The 20,499-nt window shown below is 40.6% G+C and overlaps 1 long non-coding RNA gene across 1 annotated transcript; it reads left to right on the forward strand.

Moving 5' to 3' along the window:
- The first annotated feature begins 7,562 nt into the window (after window positions 1-7,562).
- LOC131174725 (uncharacterized) lies at window positions 7,563-16,125 on the forward strand. Its single transcript, XR_009144959.1, has 3 exons — window positions 7,563-7,586; window positions 15,355-15,411; window positions 15,989-16,125. It is a non-coding gene; the product is annotated as an uncharacterized LOC131174725 (long non-coding RNA).
- Window positions 16,126-20,499: the final 4,374 nt, after the last annotated feature.

A 20,499-nucleotide genomic window follows, 5' to 3' on the forward strand; every position in this document is an offset into this window, starting at 1 on the left:
GTCCTCGATCGGTCGGTTAATTAGTCGATTCTCTCTTTGTCATCGAGATAAGGTCATCATGATTTTCCGATCACCGATCGTAAATTTTCGAGCAAGGAACAAAGAGGACAACCGGAAAAGATTAAAAGCGGTCATTTTGTCCGGATTGTTGGAGCAGCTAGAACAAGGAAATGAGGAGAATAGGGGAGAAAGTCAAGTGAAGTAGGGCTTTCCGGTTGAAGGTATATATATAGGAAAATTTGAGCATTTATTGCAAGCAGAAAACGAAGCGGACGCCTCGAGAATTGAGGGAAATAAATGCTTTGACTGGACCAAACCCGATAAAAAGGAAGACTGGTGTGGTAAAGATCGGTAGAAGAGAGCGTGTCAGGAAAGATCGGAAGAGAGCGTGTCAGGAGAGATCGAAAGAGAGGAACCCAGTATGAGAGATCGAAAAAGGATCACGTTGAAAAGATCGGAAAAGAGGGGAGGTCGGAAGACAAAGAGAATAAGACAGCTCCTGTCAATTATCGTCATAATCAGAGCCGAGGTAGTTAAAGCGTTGCAGGAGAAATCTCAACCGCAAGCCCCAGAATCGCCCGCATTTCTGACATGTGCCAGAGTACGTCAGGACAGCGCTGTACATCCTAATCTCCACCGTTGATCTTACTTGTAAGGACGAGCTCGAAGCCCTCGGATCGAAGAAGAAAACGACAAGATCAGTGCCTTTCACTCCCAGCCCTCGGATCGCCCCGGACAAGAGAATTTGGGACCGTCAGATTAGAAGAAGAAAATGACAAATATTCTGAAGGGGATCTCAGCCATCCGTTCTGATCCTCTTTAATTCCTGAGCCTCAGATCATGTCCTTCGAAATCCTGACCCTCCATCTCCCTCAAAATAGATCCTGACCCTTCAAGGGAAGCACCCGGTTCCTATAAATACCTGCATAAAAACTGTTCAAGGGAACGGGCAAAAAAAAAAGGAGAAATAGTTACTATAGTGGAAGAACTTTGAAATTTAATTCAGTTCGTTACTCTGCTGTTTTAAGTTTTTGATAAGGAAAAACTTTTGAAACCAGTTTTTTGAAGTATTTTCTTGCAAAAGGGATTCTTGAAATACTGGAACTCTCCATTTTCAGTTCTTTCATTATCCTGTGACGCCCTTACTTTCATTTCTTTGTCATCTTTGTTTCCATTCCTATTTCCCAAGCTCAGCTTGCTTGTTTAAACATGACTGCCATTTAGCTAAACATCCTTCATTTTTAGGTGGGCTTCAACCTTCGAGCTAAACAGCTTATGCCCCTATTACGTTCTGCGATTAGTTTAGTAGGTTCGGCTCCTCACAGGTGAGTGTTTATATCTCTGTTTCACTAAAAGCTCTTTATTTTACTCATTCCCTTTACTTTTATGTTTGTAATCTTCGCCAAGTTTATATGGTGTAATGAAGGTTATTCCCGAAGTTTACTTTCTTTGTTAACTTGTTCATTCTTTTTGTTAAGCTTTGCTACTTCTAAATGCGAAAGTCCTCATCTCAAGTAGCGTATAAGTAGTTCGGTAAAATGTAGGTAGTCGTGTCTTAAGTGCTTCTTTAAAATAGAAGGCCTGAATAATACGTCAAGAAAATAATAGAGTTGCATCACTAGGCTAACATAGAAGGTGATTCAGTATGACGTCATAAAGCAGAATGAAACTAAATTTCAGGTAAATAGACAGAATGGATTATGTATAAAAAGGTACTGGTAAGGTAATTACATAAGAGATCGGTAAAATTTAGTCTGGCATCCTTCGTTTGCTCACAAGGTACCAACCAGTTAAAAGAAGCCTTATTCCGACCCTTGGCATCTTTGAATGCCGAAACTCTTAGTCTCAGGTTCTTATGATGCGTAGCTGTAATTAAACCTTGAGAGATCGGAAAAGTCCTTATCCGGTCCCCATTTAAATATTTAATAGAGGTCGGAGGAGAGTTCTTATCCGATCCTCAAGCTTAAAATTTTAATAAATATTTAATAGAGGTCGGAGGAGAGTTCTTATCCGATCCTCAAACTTAAAATTTTAATAAATATTTAATAGAGGTCGGAGGAGAGTTCTTATCCGATCCTCAAGCTTAAAATTTTAATAAATATTTAAAGGAGATCGGAGGAGAGTTCTTATCCGATTCTCAAGCTTAAAAATTTTAACAAATATTTATAAGGAGGTCGGAGGAGAGTTCTTATCCGATTCTCAAGCTTAAAAATTTTAACAAATATTTAAAGGAGATAGGAGGAGAGTTCTTATCCGATTCTCAAGTTTAAAAATTTTAATAAATATTTAAAAAAAAAAAGGAGATCGGACGAGAGTTCTTATCCGACCCTCAAACGTAAAAATTTTAATAAATATTTAAAGGAGATTGGAGGAGAGTTCTTATCCGATTCCCAAATTAAATTTTAACAAATATGTAAAATGATTCTCCCTGAAATAAAGTTAATACACAACCGCAATTCACTAAGGTCATCTCATTTACTTATGTATCTGGGTAATCCGGATTAGTGAAAAATCAAACATTCCTTTCGGTCAAAAGGATTAACATTTCCATTCAAGCCCTCCTAACTATGAAGAACGTGAAATTAAATCTGCTTACCCTCGTTGAGGGACGAGGTGGGGTGCCTAACACCTTCCCCAACCGTTCATGGACCCCGAACCTAGAATCTCTGTTTTTGAAGTGGTTTTAGTGTAACTTACTTTCACAAATGGTTTTCTTTAATTTCCCTTAAAATTAAAGTGGCGACTCCTCACTTTTCCCACTTCGGTGAGTGTTCGTCCAGGCGATCGCAAAATACCTTGCGATAGCTTGGCAACTCCACTGGGGACGTTAAAACTTAACCCCGGTCTAGAGGTCCAAAAGTGTATTTAATTTTGAGATCAAATCATAGTTAGGTGGGCTCACTCCTCAAGATTCTGTATGTTAATTATTGTTATTCCTGCTAATCATTTTGTTTGTCTTGCTTGTCTTATTTTCTACAGTGCTCTACATTTTTAAAAAAAAAGGAAAAATAAAATCCCCCTGAATTGGGAAGAGGTAAAGGTGTCCCTTCACACACTGAATACTCACACGATGTCCTCACACACTTCAGCCCTATACCCGGGCTTTCTTACCCTTTTAGGAAAGTAGGAGGGAGTCATGTACCAGTACCCGTGGGTTTTACCCCGTTAGTATCCGTGAAGGCTTCTGCTCAAATTGAAACTCGTTCTATTCACTGTGATACCCGTGAAATTTTCCCGACAGTATCGTGGGCGATAGAATGGGGCTCCACTGTTTACAGTGGGGGCAATTTGGGAACCTGTGGCTTTTAGAAAATTAGACCATGAGCTAAACTATTACGATAGTTGGAAGCCGTAGCGAGCTACCTTGTAAGATAGAACTGTCCAACTAGATAGCACCCAGCCGGTATTAGGACTTTCCTTTACTTTAAGACAAAGGGGGCATACTTACTCTTACCCTATTCCGTTTATTTTATTTTGTTCTTATTTTTAAGAGTAATCTCGAATCATACTGTTAAGAAAACCTACACATTTTCCTACTTTGATAAATGTGTAGGCGTCACTCTGCCAACAGTATAATTCAAGATTACACAATTTATCCGCTAACGCTTTTCTGCAAGCATCACCAAACTAAGGTCTGTAAAAGGATAAGCATCATTTTTAACATGGCATCCTCGAGTCAGTCGGCAGAAGAAGTTCTTAAATCTGAACAGAATGCTAAACCATGGCCTGAATCGTCTCATAGCTCAGTGCCCCCACAAAGGGATATTAGCTCATTACCTCCATTGGACCTGAGCAAGATTGAAGTCAGGATGAACAGTCTCGAAGGTCTGGTCAATGGTTGGAAGTCGTTTCCCGATCAGGTCAAAGCACAATTTGAGAAGAAATACGGGAGGATTGCAACCTTAATGCGAGTTAGGGTCCAGGTCCCGGCCCTAAAGGCCATGTTGCCGGTTTGGAACCCTAAGTTTGGAGTATTCTCTTTCAACGACATCGATACTGCTCCCACTATCGAAGAATATCAAGCATTGCTAGAAATCCCTTATGCGGCGCAGAATCGGATTTACCTACACCTTGAACATAGGCAGACCTAGAAACGGCTCACACATATGCTGAGGATCTCACCAGAAGAAGCAAAGGCGAGAGAACCCGTCAAAGGAAACACGCATGGATGGTATTGGACTTACCTCAAGAAAGGGTTGGATCAATGCATCTAAGATCAACAGTGGGATCAAGCTTCATTGATGCTCGCTTTAGCAATTTACGGCTTGATCTTGTTTCCTGGGCCTTCCGGAATCATAACTTGCGATGTTGTGGAAATGTTCTGGGCAGTAGAGAAGCAAAAAATCAATCCAGTACCGGTAATACTTGTCGAGACTTTCTTAACCCTCACTTACTGTAGACAGCAAGGCAAGGGGTCCATTAAGTGTTGTTCTCAGCTGTTGCACCTCTGGATTATTAGTCATATGTGTTCGGTGGAGACAAAGGGACTAACTTGGTATCTTGATCAGCCTCTCATCGAGAAAATGACCCGATTGGTAATTAGTCCGAAGGATGAGCCGCAGTGGCAAGAACGGATTTTGAGCTTCAATAGCCATAACTATTGTTGGAAGAAATTGTGGACGTCAAGTCAATCCATCTTAATCAGCACGGGGAACAATCAATCAGTATCCCTAATCGGAGTGACTGGGTACACAAGTTACACTTCGGCCTTAGTAATGAGGCAATTTGGCTCAACACAGTTCATAATCGGTGAAGAAGAGTGCCACCAAGGTCACTTCTACCATGAGCTCAAGGAAGAGGAGGGGTTGAAAATAGCTCGCAAATCTTGGGAAAACATCACTCTGATGGAGAGGTCGCCTAAAGGTCCGAATGCCACAGGCGACTATCTTAAATGGAGGGTTGACAGGGACCAAGAACACTCGACTGCAGAATTCGAAAACAGCGACCCTCGCCGAAACATCCTATCGGAAAAAGCTAATAATCAGTTGGCTGACTCGCTACAAAAGGCAAACACCGAAAACTCGCGACTGCGAGAACAAATAAAGCAGTTGGAGGATCAACAGCAGAATCTTAAAAGAAAAGTGAGAAGACTCAGGGAAGAGGCAAGGGTCGAAAAGATGAGCTTCGAAGAAAAAGAGGCATGGTGGGAAGAGGAAAAAGGCTCTCTCCGAGCTGTGGTAAGAGAAGTAGAAGGGCAGAATAGTAAGCTTCAGGAAAAGATGAAATACCAAGAAATACTCATAGAAGAATATAAACAAGAAAACAAAAAGAAGAAGCTCGAATTGAAGGAACAGGCACTGCTCATCAACGATATCCTGAAAGAATGTGCTAAGGAAAGAAAGGAAAAAGAAAGACAAAATTTGCTCTCTATCGAGGCGAAAGAGAATGTTGGCAGTGGAGAGAACAATAACACGGGGAAAACAAGAACTCCTTCACAGATCAAGTATGCTCTGAAAGCATTCGACCCTGCCAAACAAGAAGAAAGGTTATACGAGTATCTCAGAAAATGTCATCTCATTATAAAGAGCCTCCCTGAGCCTAGGCCGATGTAAAGAATGCTGTGTATAAATATTCGATTAATGGAAAACTTTTTGGGCCATTGTTTAGCAAAATTGTGAATGAATAGTATAACTCCCGTAGGAACCCCCTCGCTAGGATTATGCGAAAAATTGAATATGCCATATGAATAAGTATCATAAAGGCGCATTCAATCCAGTCATTCACAGTCAGACTATCGAATGATGCCATGATAAAATTGATGCAACCATCCTTCTGCAGATTTCATTTTGGCTTCCAAATGCCACCGTATCCTTCGTCCGAACCAGGACCTTTAGTTTTTTTACGAAATTCAAAATTCACTAAAAGTTTTTATTTATCTCCTCACAGAAAATCAAACATTGCTTCAAACAAGGCAAGTCTGACCAAGCACACGGTTCAACCCAAGCGAGTGTACTTAACAAGATCTCGAACCAAGAAGATAATGGAAGATCAGGAACAAGTACAGAACTTACAAGGGCAAGTATCCGAGTTGAAGGACCAGGTCTCAGAACTCATGAGGCTAATGAGGGAGATGTCCCAAAATAAATCAGCTTCAGAACCTAACCTACCACTACCTCCTCCACCACCCACGACAATGGATCATCATCAGGCTTCAACCTCCTTTACCTTTCAGTCACCTATCCCGGACCCGACAGTCACTGTCAACCCGGCTACCATAAATAATGACCTACCTTTCTCCCATTACCCAGTCGTCTCAAATACTGACCCGTATCCTCTGGTTCACTCCACCCCTCATTTCCCAGCTGGGGGAGTATCTTTTGTAGCAGGAGAAAATAAGACCAGGGAAAATGAAAAACTATCTGCTCTGGAAGAAAGATTGAGAGCAATAGAGGGGCTGAACATGTATGGTTCAGTCGATGTGGCTTCACTGAGATTGGTGCCAGATGTGGTGGTGCCACCCAAATTCAAAGTCCCGGATTTCGATAAGTGCACCGGGAACTCAGATCCCCGCATTCACTTGGCAACCTACATTGCCAAAATGTCTGCCTTGACAGAAGATGACAGACTTCTCGTCCACTTCTTTCACGAGAGCCTCTCTGGAGCAGCCCTAAGATGGTGTATTCAATTGGATAGGAGCAAACTGTGCTCCTGGAAGGATTTAGCGGACGCATTTTTGAAGAAATACAAATTTAACTGTGATGTAGCTCCCACAAGGAGGGACCTTCAAAACCTGGTGCAAAGAGACAGGGAAAGCTTCAAGGAATATGCCCAAAGATGGAGGGAGAAGGATGCAGAAGTATATCCTCCAGTAACCGACAATGAACTATGCTCCCTGTTCATCGAAACATTGAAGGCTCCTTACTTCAACCTGATGATTGAGAATACCTCCAACAGTGTAACAACCCAGAAAAAAAAAAAAAAAAAAAAATTGAAAAATGGGATTGGCGTGTGACAGTGGGTTTCCCACTGTCACAGCAGCCTTTTATATAAAAAAAAAAAAAGTTTCAAAAATCGGGAGGAGGAAAACGCCCCCCCCCCCCCATTTCTCTTCTTTCCCTCTCCTTCCCTTTCTTCTTCTTCTTCCTTTCTCCGGTGACCGGCCGGCGACGTCCCAAGCAGCTCCCCACCGGCCAGCTACCCTCCGGCGACGTCGGGACCACGAAGCGGTGGCAAGAGAGGAAGAGGAGAGAAAATGCGCGCCTGATGGCGCGGCTTTCGTAGCGATTCGGCCGTCCGACGTCCGATAGAGGCGATTCCGGTGGCGTTGGAAAGCGTGGTCCGAGAGCTTTCTTTTGATACCAAGGGTGAAGCAAATGGAGGTCGGATGAGTGAGATATGGAGGAGAGAAGTATCGGGTTTTTCAAGCTTTTTCGGATCTCTGACGATCCGACCGTTGGATCGACGATCCGAGACCACATGTGGTGAGGAAGAGGAGAGGAACATAGTGGTATGATCAGATTCGGCAAATGTCGTCGTGGCCGCACCGTCTTGGTGGTGCTTGGCGTGATGGCAGTGAGTTATGGAGATGGTTCAACTTCGAGGCTTCCTCATAAATTTTGGAATTTTGAGACACAGATAAACTTCGGGTAAGACAATTTTTATTATTTCTGCATGCATGGAGCATAAATACGTGTTTCTTAAACAGGAAAAATTGGAGAAAAATTCTAAGAAAAATATATGATGAAAGTAAAATTATTTGGAGATATTCTATGGTGTTAGTTGAATTTTTGGGTGATCGTAGAATATTTTTGAGAAATATGGATGGATTTTAGTTATATTTTTAGCATGTGGGCATATAAGATTAATTGAAATTAAGATAATTAAATTTTATATAATTGGTTGAAGCTTGAGGATGGAGGTTTAAATATGTGAATATTTAATTGGGTTGAATTAGGAATATGTTAGTTGTTGGAAACTTATGGAATCGAGTAAAATTCTTGAATAAAATATTCATGGGTGATTAGAAAATTACAATTCATTTTGCAATAGCCTTATAATATTATTAAGGACATGAGGCAAAATTTTAGAATTTTTAGAGCTTGTTTGAGTGGATTTTTGAAAAATGTCAATTATATGGACTAAAACGTAATTTTTAAAATTTTGAGTATAGTCTGATTTGGAGGGCCCAGGAGGGGCCATGTGATATTAATGAGATGTGATTGTGGAAATTGAGAATTTAGAAGTGTTATTTGAGCCTCTTTGCAGGTTGGGTAGGTCCCAGGTATAGGGGAAACTCTGCCTGATTTTCGGCATGAATTAGGCTGTCTATTGCCTCTTTAGAGTTTTATTTTGAGTTAGTACTAATAAATTTATAATTTAATTATTAGGTGATCGAGATCAACTATTTTCCTGCATCCAATGACCACAATAGTCGACGATTATCTTGTGAGTAAAATATTAATTTTAATTGTAATTTCGATATTATTATATGTTCAGCATGCCCATGCATCACTTATATGCATATATTTATGTAGTTAAACTCTGGGCACAATTTATGTTGCATTCATAACTGTTGAGGTGCCATGGATGTTGTTGTGGTAATTTGGAGCAGTGTGCGTGCGTTGGCGTGCGTGTGATGTGGTGTGGACTATGGATAGGACGGGTAGTCACGGCTTGAGTTCTTCAGGGACCCGATCCTTCGAGGGTAGTCACGGCTTGAGTTCTTCATTTGGGACCCTCGATTTGGTTATTAAGTGGAAGTCCGAGCTGAGTTCTTCGCTGGCACCAGGTTGGAATTAAGAGAGCTGTATAGGGGATCAGCTCCCATATATTATGAATGATGTTACAGGGTGTGTGAGTGCTCCAAATTACCTTTTTGATTCTATAATGTGAATTTATTGCTAATGTTGCATTTCACTCTACAGGGTGCATTAGTTTTAGATAGTTATAGAGATTACGGTTAAAATTGATATTTTACTCTCTGAGTCGAACGCTCACTCCTGTTCACCATATTTTTCCAGGCTACAGGAGGAGACATTTTTCAGAATAACCTGTCCCTTTCCTCTCAGGTTATGAAAAGATTACTTAATTGTATTATTATTCTCTAAATTTGTAATTTAGGACTCCGCATGTGCTAGTAGTAGCATTAAGCCTATCAGAGACTGTATGAATTCAAGTTTTCATATTAATAAATGGAAAGAAAAAATTTTTTATGAGTTTTAAATGGTTATAAATGAGATAATAGGGTTGAGCTGGGCTCCCCTGATTTTAGTTTTCTGAAAAGTTCTGGGCTAAGTTGGCCCAAAATGAAATTATAACAGTTTAATTTAAATTATCTTATATGCATATTGGGTCTAAATTATGGGCCTGGTTATGGATTTGAGCTGGGCTCCCCTGATTTTAGTTTTCTGAAAAGTTCTGGGCTAAGTTGGCCCAAAATGAAATTATAACAGTTTAATTTAAATTATCTTATATGCATATTGGGTCTAAATTGTGGGCCTGGTTATGGATTTGAGGAATAGTTAAACACTACGGGCCTCGGGGCTTTAAGTCGCCCAGTCCTAATCTGGTCCGCCCATAGGTTGGGTCGTGACAAAGTTGGTATCAGAGCTTAGGCTCTAGATTCATGGGAAATAATATACTTGGGAGTGTAAAAGGAGTCTTGTTAGGATGTTACATGCGGAGTATAGGATTCTGTTTCGTCTTTTTCTGTAATTCTTTGTTTCTAGATTCTGCGTTATACCTCGGGAAATATAAAAGTGCCTCGATTTGTGTCTTGATTTTCGTGGAGTACAGAAATGTGAAATAGAGTTAGTAGACATGTGAGATCTATCATGAGGATCGTACTCCAAGAAATGTTATATTTTTGTCGGTATGGGTTTAAATGGTGTGCCCATTTAGTGCAAGGCACGAGTACATAAAGGTGAGTCTTGAAAATCTGATTTGCCCTAGATAAGGATGAGGATACCATCGGCGATCATCGATGGATGACCAGCTTAGAATAAGTTTGTGATAATAGAATATTCAAGAGAGATAAGAGATTAGGAGACCTAGTGCATCAGACGTATCGTAGTAACTATACAATGTTCTCAATGTATGCGCTCTGTAGTGCAGATTCTGATGCAGACATGAGATTATTGTGTAGAGCTGCGTGCATCCCCGTGGTGCTCCATAATGAGGGTGTTTCTTGATGGCCTCTATTTTGGTACAAGCAATACCGAGCAGTTCTATATCTGCAGAGGAGTTGGGAACTCTGGTTAAGAGTCTAGAGCTAGAATATCGAAGGTTACGATTAGGTGGTAACTAGAGTCAATGACTCGGTTACCCTAGCATGAGCTAGAGTTGCATTAAGAGTTGCCATCGGACGCAGGTTTGGACTAGTTGCAAAGTAAAAGTGACACCTATAGAGTGAGACCATCTAGTCTTCGGTATGGAATTTTGGATGATTTTTGCAGAATGACAGACGTTTTGCTTAGAACTTAGTGAGAATAGGATACCTTGTGTGTATTAGCAAGGTGTAAAGTGCAACCCTACTACCTAGGGACGGTCAAAACTATGAATTGATGATTCACAGAGATATGATATGATAGGAGAGTCATTAATTTGACATGGTTTGGGCAAGGTGGTAAATGTAGTACCTTTGTTGCAGCAAGTTAGGGTGTAGTCCTATCTTTTCAGAAGGGATCGAAAGTTATTACTAATGATGGTGACCAACCAAATAGTGCCCCAGATGGGACTGTAGAGTGTGGTAGAGAGTAGTTGGCTCGGGTATCCCGCAGAGGATACAAGTTTCATTATAGGAATCATATATAATCAGATCACGATGGATGTAAATCCTTTGAATTGGATGACGGGTTTGGGTGCCCGGAATCTTAAGTTTTGGCAAATTGAGTAAACATGGAAAATAATAATAATAATAATAATAATAATAATAATAATAATAATAACAAATAAATAAAATTACTGCAGAATCAGTTCTCGAGGTAGTAAAGGTATTATGTAAGCTAAAGGATAAGAATAGAAATCATACGATAAAGGTATGACCGCAATTTCCTGAGTTCTTTTCTAACTTCATATTGATCAAAATAATAGTATAATCTAATTATAATAGTGTTAAGAGAAATAAATTAGCAAAGATAAATTATAGAAGGCCAATGGATAGAAAAAAATCTGAGCGAAAGTTTGGACAATTCATTGCAGATGCAATATAATCTAAATGCTAGTGGAAGTACTAGCTAGAGTGGTCAAAGGACCAAATCTGAGTAGCACGGACATATGATAACGCGATAGAGACTCGAAGATATAGTTAGCAAGTACAGCTATTATGTTAGGAAGAAGAATGGAACCAGGGATAGAATAGTCAAGTTCTATTTTGGGTAAGACAAAGGAAATAAATGAAAGGACAACCTAAAGAGCGCTTAATAAAAGGAACAAAGTTAAGATATAGGATAGGCTAAGTGTTATTCTTGGCAAGGAGAATGACAAGGATGGAAAACCCAAAATGGGACCACATTAGTGAGAAAAGTGATGGAGGTATGGAATACAATAATAATGAGTAAATGTTAGAAGGTGTGCGATGGTATTGCGGACTACCTAAATAGGTAGAGAAAGAGAAGTTAGTAAGCAGTAAGTTGAATAAAAGTCAGTCTAAGGGATCAAATAGGTATGATGAGAGGAAAAGAATGATAGATAATGACACATAAGTTTTAGGTTAGACTTTTGAGATAGTGAGAAGGTAGTTAGAGGTTCGTTATGAATGTCAGGCAAACATTTTTAGTGTGATCAACAGAATCACTTTGCAGTGAAGTAATAACGACAGAACAACAGTAGGGGTAGAATGAAAAGTGACAAGTATGGATGGTAATAAATTACTAGAAAGTTCAAGGATCAAATTAATGACCATAGATAAGGGTGGAATTAGTGTTGGAAGAATTTATTAGTGAGAGAAATCTTTCAGGAATCAACAAAAGTTAAGGGCACAATATAAACGATGATAGATATGAATCATTGGTCGAGTATAAGTAAAGTTAATAAATTATAAAATATTATGTTAGGAAGGACAATGGTACGGTAAAGTGTTCATGCAGATGATATCTTATAGGTAGAGCACAATTGTGCTAAGAGATGATGAAATTTGAAGAGAAAGACTAAGAAACATAGATTAAACGTTATTATATGGACAATCGGGCGTAGTTGAATATAAGAGGATATTTTTCTTTCTTTTCAAGTTTAGTTTGTGCTATTGGTTCTAGAGGGTTATATAAGGAATGGAGACAGAGTCAAGGAGACCTAGTTATTTGAGAGTTTGGTAGGCACCAATTCATATACAATTTCGTGATATGAGAATCACTGTAAGTGCATACCTAGTGTTAAGTATGAAAGGACGATCAGAGTAATAACAGGAGTCAAATTGAGTTAGCTACTAAGGCTTGTGACTATTTTAAATTATGAGCTGGAGAGAATACTAATTGTGAATGAGTTACAGTGAATGAGATTGTTGCTAATAGGAAAAGATGAAGCTGAAGTTTGGAAAGCTATGGGCAGTATATGTGATTTTATTAAGGAGAATGAACATGTGAAGTATTTTGTTTAGGATTAAGGCATGGCACACATTTCTCACAGCCGTGTTAGTTCAGATGGAACTTATAGTTTCAAGGGCTCATATCCATCTAGGATGTGTAATTTCCTACTAAGAGAGGTAGGGAATGATAATGTTCTGATAGTTAAGTTGGAAAAAGGAAATACAAAAAGAATTTTCTATGGTTAATTATAAGCGTTACAAAAGGTGAAGAATGTGCTGGTAGGGGTCAATCGTAAGATTAAAATTCTCGAAGTAATGAAACTAGTAATCAAGACAAGATTAAGGAATAAAAAGAAAGTTGAAGTTGATGATGGGATGGACATCCTTGAAGGATAAAGTATAAGAATGGGAGAAAACAAAGGTTAAAGAATAAGTACAGTAGGTTGAAAAGATATCAACAATACCAAAAAAATAGGAAAAGGGAAGTGGATAAGATGCAAAGGACAGAAAAAGAGCTCGATAGAGCTAGTTATAATGATGAGGATAAGGAGGAATAGGTATGCTAGGAACACACTAAGAGACGTTTAAAACAAGTTATTATGAGATGATAGATTAAAGGAGTAGTAGAGCCTCGATCTGAGTGCTAACGTGTCAGAAGTAGGCCACATACTAAGAAGCTATAGGAAGAAGTCTAGATATTTATATTCCAGAGAAGGAGTGAGAGTTGATAAGTCGCATGGGTTGAGTTGTCAGAGAATATAAACACTTTTGTTACCTAGAAGGAGAGACCCAGTTTACTTTCCAATATTGATAAATGATACACTTGGCCCTTGGAGGAGACTCTACCTGACTAGTTACATAAGATCGATAGAGGTTGGTCTAAGTACCTTAGTAATGACACAAAAGAGATTAAAAATTTGAAGTATCATGGGAGGAGAAGATTTATAGGTATTGACCACTGAAGTCATAGGAAGAGTAAAGATCTCGAACAAGATGCCTAGATTAGGTGCTACAGGAAAGCTACTCATAGGATACCATGGAATAAGGAACATAAGTTATGTCATTGGGGAAAACAGAGATTATTAAAACAAAGGAATGATGACTGAACTCACCAAGAGACACGTTAGGGCGTAATAAAAGTGAGGTAAGCACCTAGGTTAATTAAAGCTATCAGATATCAAGTCGAGAGTAATAGAGTTATAATGAATACCCGAAGTGTCAGAAGAATGGTCAATGAATAGCCAAGAGATAAGAGCATCTCTAGAAAGAGATGATGACAAATAGGACACTATAGTAGAATCAGAGAACAGTAGAATGTCATATATAATATACGAAGAGTTCGAAGAATAAATGTTTTACCAATATCTGCATAGCTGCAGGAGTAATGATTGCACTTATTTCGATAATATTCTTTTCCATATCTCTTGTTTATTCGAAAATTCGAGGACGAATTTTTCTTAAGGGGGGAAGAATGTAACAACCCAGAAAAAAAAAAAAAAAATGAAAAATGGGATTGGCGTGTGACAGTGGGTTTCCCAGCATCACGTGACTTTATATAAAAAAAAAATGTTTCAAAAATCGGGAGGAGGAAACCCCCCCCCCCCCCATTTCTCTTCTTTCCCTCTCCTTCCCTTTCTTCTTCTTCTTCCTTTCTCCGGTGACCGGCCGGCGACGTCCCAAGCAGCTCCCCACCGGCCGGCGACCCTCCGGCGACGTCGGGACCACCGTAAACGGCGGCAAGAGAGGAAGAGAGAGAGAAAATGCGCGCCACGATGGGCGCGGCTTTCCGACGCGATTCGGCCGTCCGACGTCCGATCGAGGCGATTCGGTGGCATTGGAAAGCTTGTTCGAGAGCTTTCTTTTGATACCAATTTTGAAGCAAATGGAGTCGGATGAGTGAGATATGGAGGAGAGAAGTTTGGGTTTTCAAGCTTTTCGTCGGATCTACGACGATCCGACCGTTGGATCGACGATCCGAGACCACATGTGGGTGAGGAAGAGGAGAGGAACATAGTGGTATGATCAGATTCGGCAAATGTCGTGGCGGCCGCCACCGTCTTGTGGTGGTGCCGTGATGGCAGTGAGTTATGGAGATGGTTCAACTTCGAGGCTTCCTCATAAATTTTGGAATTTTGAGACACGGATAAACTTCGGGTAAGACAATTTTTATTATTTCTCTGCATGCATGGAGCATAAATACAGATGTTTCTTAAACAGGAAAAATTGGAGAAAAATTCTAAGAAAAATATATGATGAAAGTAAAATTATTTGGAGATATTCTATGGTGTTAGTTGAATTTTTGGGTGATCGTAGAATATTTTTGAGAAATATGGATGGATTTTAGTTATATTTTTAGCATGTGGGCATATAAGATTAATTGAAATTAAGATAATTAAATTTTATATAATTGGTTGAAGCTTGAGGATGGAGGTTTAAATATGTGAATATTTAATTGGGTTGAATTAGGAATATTTTAGTAGTTGTAAAATTATTGAATAGAGAAAAATTCTTCAATAAAATATTAATGGGTGATTAGAAAATTAAAATTCATTTTGCAATAGCCTTATAATATTATTAAGGACATGAGGCAAAATTTTAGAATTTTTAGAGCTTGTTTGAGTGGATTTTTGAAAAATGTCAATTATATGGACTAAAACGTAATTTTTAAAATTTTGAGTATAGTCTGATTTGGAGGGCCCAGGAGGGGCCATGTGATATTAATGAGATGTGATTGTGGAAATTGAGAATTTAGAAGTGTTATTTGAGCCACTTTGCGGGTTGGGTAGGTCCTGTATAGGGAAACTCTGCGATTTTTCGCATGAATTAGGTCATCTATTGCCTCTTTAGAGTTTTATTTTGAGTTAGTACTAATAAATTTATAATTTAATTATTAGGTGATCGAGATCAACTATTTTCCTGCATCCAGCAGCCACAATAGTCGACGGTGTACTGTGAGTAGAATATTAATTTTAATTGTAATTTCGATATTATTATATGTTCAGCATGCCCATGCATCACTTATATGCATATATTTATGTAGTTAAACTCTAGGCACGATTTATGTTGCATTCATAACTGTTGAGGTGCCATGGATGTTGTTGTGGTAATTTGGAGCAGTGTGCGTGCGTTGGCGTGCGTGTGATGTGGTGTGGACTATGGATAGGACGGGTAGTCACGGCTTGAGTTCTTCGCTGGGACCCGATCCTTCGAAGGGTAGTCACGGCTTGAGTTCTTCGCTGGGACCCTCGATTTGGTTATTAAGTGGAAGTCCGAGCTGAGTTCTTCGCTGGCACCAGGTTGGAATTAAGAGAGCTGTATAGGGGATCAGCTCCCATATATTATGAATGATGTTACAGGGTGTGTGAGTGCTCCAAATTACCTTTTTGATGCTATAATGTGAATTTATTGCTAATGTTGCATTTCACTCTACAGGGTGCATTAGTTTTAGATAGTTATAGAGATTACGGTTAAAATTGATATTTTACTCTCTGAGTCGAACGCTCACTCCTGTTCACCATATTTTTCCAGGCTACAGGAGGAGACATTTTTCAGAATAACCTGTCCCTTTCCTCTCAGGTTATGAAAAGATTACTTAATTGTATTATTATTCTCTAAATTTGTAATTTAGGACTCCGCATGTGCTAGTAGTAGCATTAAGCCTATCGAGATCAGATGAATTCAAGTTTTCATATTAATAAATGAAAAGAAAAAAATTTTTATGAGTTTTAAATGGTTATAAATGAGGTAATAGGGTTGAGCTGGGCTCCCCTGATTTTAGTTTTCTGAAAAGTTCTGGGCTAAGTTGGCCCAAAATGAAATTATAACAGTTTAATTTAAATTATCTTATATGCATATTGGGTCTAAATTGTGGGCCTGGTTATGGATTTGAGGAATAGTTAGGCTTACTACGGGCCTCGGGGGCTTTAAGCTGGCCCAGGTCCTAGTGCCGGTCCGGCCCATAGGTTGGGTCGTGACAAAAGGCTTCTCTGACATCATCCAAGCCGGTGAAAGGATAGAAGCTAATTTAAGGATGGGACGACTGCAGGAGTTGACTGAGAATCCTATAAAGAAAACTGCCAGTTTTAGCAAAAAGAAGGAGGGTGATGTGCATTCCATTACCCGTCAGAATAACTATTCCCCTCTTCCCCAAAGTAACTACCAACCATATCCCCCCCGTGGCCAAACTATTGCCAACATTCCACCCCCTTTCCCAAATTATCCACACACGCGCCCACAATACCCACCACCTACAAATTATCAACCTAGACCTCCTCCTCTACCTACTCAATCCAGACCACCTCAGAATAACCCCAGACCACCAAGGAATCCTGATCCACCCCTTCCCCTCCCACTCAGTGAAATATACCGATACTTCGTCGGTATAAACCAGATAGTACCCGTTCCCCTAGACCCAATTCAGCCACCCTACCCTAGGTGGTATGATGCCACTGCCCGTTGTGAATATCATGGAGGGGCACAAGGGCATTCAACTGACAACTGTGGGGCACTCAGAGGGAGAGTGCACGCTTTAATCCGGAACGGATGGTTGAAAATTGAGGGAAATGGTTCCCTCCCCAATGTTACCTTAAACCCGTTGCCCAATCATAATACGGGCAATGGAGTAAATATGATAGAACCGGATGGAGAGAGGTTGGCACCAGAGGTAGAAGAGCTAATTCCTCACTTTGATGAAATTTTTGCCATGGCGATGAGGGAAGGTTACCTTTGCCCTCAGGTATTAGAATCAGAAAAAGGTACGGGATGTCCTTACCATGGAGGGGCAACTGATCATGAGTTGCGAGACTGTGAGGGATTCCGGCAAGAGGTCCAGAATCTGCTGTCCCTCAAAATTTTAAGATGCCAAAGGAGGTCAAAAGTGGAGGGCGAAGTAAATACCGCCAGGTTTGGCCGGAATGCCTCTACCCCCAATCCTAGATTAACCTTCTCTGTCCCCAATGCCCCAATGCCCTCACCACCAGTAACAATTATCCGAACCCCGCCTCAGCTCCCTATCACCAATACCCATGCCATACCTTGGAATTATAACTTCCAAGTTTTCACCCAAGGAGCATCAAGCAGTACGTCGGCTCCTAATCTTGCTACACCTCCGGCACCTCCAAAACCGTGCTTCACTCCCCATGAGCACTTCAGAATGACATATACCGGACCTACCAGCAATACTACTCCCCAACCTAATCCTCAGCCCGTTGTTGCCACAAAATCCTCCCCACCTGAGCAAGAAGTCGAGTTTATAACTCGAAGTGGGAGATGTTACGGGAACGAAGAGAAAGAAAAGAAGAAGGGGAAAGTAAAAATGGGAGAATTACAGCAGAGTACAGAAGATGAGAAAACGGGGGAAGTGGAGCTCACCGGGCCTAAAGAAGAGGAGGAGCTGTTGCTCCAAATAATGAAGCAGAGTGAGTATGATGTGGTGGAACAGTTGAGAAAGACACCTGCCCGAATTTCTCTGTTATCGCTGATTTTGAGCTCTGAGGTGCACCGTCAAGCCCTGCAGAAAATCCTGGATCAGGCCTTTGTGAACCCCGACATCACACCGGGGCAATTTGAGAAAATAGTGGGACAAATCCAGGCATCCAGTTTTGTTACCTTTTCTGAGGAAGAGATAGATCCTGCAGGCTTGGCACACACTAAAGCCCTTCATGTGACAGTGAAATGCAAAGGATGTATAGTGGCCAAGGTCCTCATTGATAATGGATCAGCACTCAACGTACTGCCTAGTGCTACCTTGGCTAGACTGCCAGTTGACCAATCGAATATACGTCAAAGTGCTATGATGGTAAGAGCCTTTGACGGTACAAGAAGAGAAGTATTGGGAGATATTGACTTGCCACTTCAAATTGGCGCATGCACCTTCAACATCACGTTCCAAGTGATGAACATTGAACCAGCTTATACTATGTTGCTGGGGAGGCCGTGGATCCATTCAGCGAATGCCGTTCCTTCAACTTTGCATTAGAAAATAAAGTACATTATGGACAGCAAAATCATCACGGTGAGAGGAGAAGAAGCCATTTTGGTCACCAAGCCACAGTTACTTCCTTATATGGAAGCGGCTGAGGAGTCGTTGGAAAGCTCCTTTCAGGCCCTTGAACTACAAGAAACCAGAAATGAAGGGGCTATGGCTATGGTAGCCAAGATAATGTCAAGGAATGGGTATGAAGAAGGCAAAGGCCTAGGCGCCGCATTACAAGGAATTGTTGAACCCATACCGGCTATCCAGAAGGTGGGCCATTGCGGTTTGGGATATAAGGAAGATGCCCTCATGGATGGGCGATTCTGGATGAGGAACAGACTTTGGGATCAGAGATTCGATCAGAAGATCGAGAGAATGAAAGTAGTCCCGAGAATCACAGAGGTATTCACTAAACCGGTCATTGAAAGTCCGGCTGAGGTTGAAGAATCACCCGATGAACCATCCATTGATTTCATCCACTTGGATTCCTTGTATGAGGCTCTGGTCTCGCCTATAGCTGAGGGGCAAGAGTTGGACAACTGGACAGCAGAGGACATCCTTGTACTTAATTTCGAGTAAAGTACCTTTGATTATCTACACTTGATCATTTTGTCCATGATGGCAAGTGTAACATTGTAAATGGACCCTCTTCTTATGTCATAAATTTTTAATGAATTAATAGCGCATTTATTTCCAATTCTCTTTTCCTTTCCACTTGAATTCCATCCTTATAATATATTCTATTTTCGTTCATTCAGGACCGTTCATCAATTAACACCTAATAATTCAATAGACTCAGAAATTCCTCTGGTTAATTTTGAAATCCCCATAACTGCCATTACTTCAAGTGATTCTGAGGTAGAGCTCACAGAAGAAAGGGATGAAAGGGATGAACCTTCCCTAGTGCCTTGTAGAGACAAAATGCGCACCATAAACTTAGGCACGGAAGAAATGAAAAGGGAACTTAAGATTGTGGATAGTGAAGAATTGGGAGATATGATCAGTTTGCTTAAAGAATTTCTAGATGTGTTCTCGTGGAGCTATGATGATATGGTTGGTTTGGACCCCCAGATTGTGACGCACAGAATTCCCCTAATTCCGGGGATAATCCCGGTGAAGCAAAAGCTGAGAAGAATGAACCCTGACACACTGCTCAAAGTTAGGGATGAGGTCAAGAAACAGTATGATCTTTGGGTTCTGAAGTAGTCAAATATCCCCAATGGATAGCTAACATTATCCCGGTAATGAAGAAGAACGGGAGAGTTAGGGTGTGTGTTTACTACAGGGATCTTAATAAAGCAAGCTTGAAAGATGATTTCCCTCTCCCCCATATTGATGTGTTAGTAGACAACGCAGCAGGATTGGGCAGGTGTTCGTGTATCGATGGGGCATCAGGGTATAATCAAATCCCAATGGATGAGGAAGACAAGGAGAAAACTGCTTTTATCACCCAATGGGGGGTATTTTGCTATCGGGTCATGCCTTTCAGATTAAAGAATGCTGGAGCCACCTACCAACGCGCCATGGTCACATTATTCCACGATATGATGCATAAGGAAGTGGAGGTGTACGTGGATGATATGATCATCAAATCCCGGGGAGAGGAGAGCCATGTACAAGTGATGAGGAAAGTATTCGAGAGACTCAGGAAATATCAGCTGAAACTGAACCCTGCCAAGTGCATATTCGGAGCTAGATCGGGGAAGTTGTTGGGATTCATAGTGAGCGAGAAGGGAATAGAAGTTGATCCGGAAAAAGTCCAAGCCATTCAAGAAATGCCATCCCCAAAAACAGAAAGAGAGGTGCACAGCTTCTTGGGGAATTTGAACTATATATCAAGGTTTATTTCCAATCTCACCGCTAAGGTTGAGCCTATTTTCAGACTACTCCGAAAGAACAACACCACTCAATGGGATTCGGTTTGTCAAGAAGCTTTCGAAAAAATCAAGCAGTACTTGTCAAACCCGATCTTTGGTTCCACCGATGGCGGAGGCCTCGATTCAGATATGGCAGTCCAACAAAGCTCAATGGGATGCGTTTTGGGGCAACATGATGACACCGGCCT

The sequence above is a fragment of the Hevea brasiliensis genome, chromosome 16, assembly GCF_030052815.1.
Source record: "Hevea brasiliensis isolate MT/VB/25A 57/8 chromosome 16, ASM3005281v1, whole genome shotgun sequence".
NCBI lineage: Eukaryota > Viridiplantae > Streptophyta > Magnoliopsida > Malpighiales > Euphorbiaceae > Hevea > Hevea brasiliensis.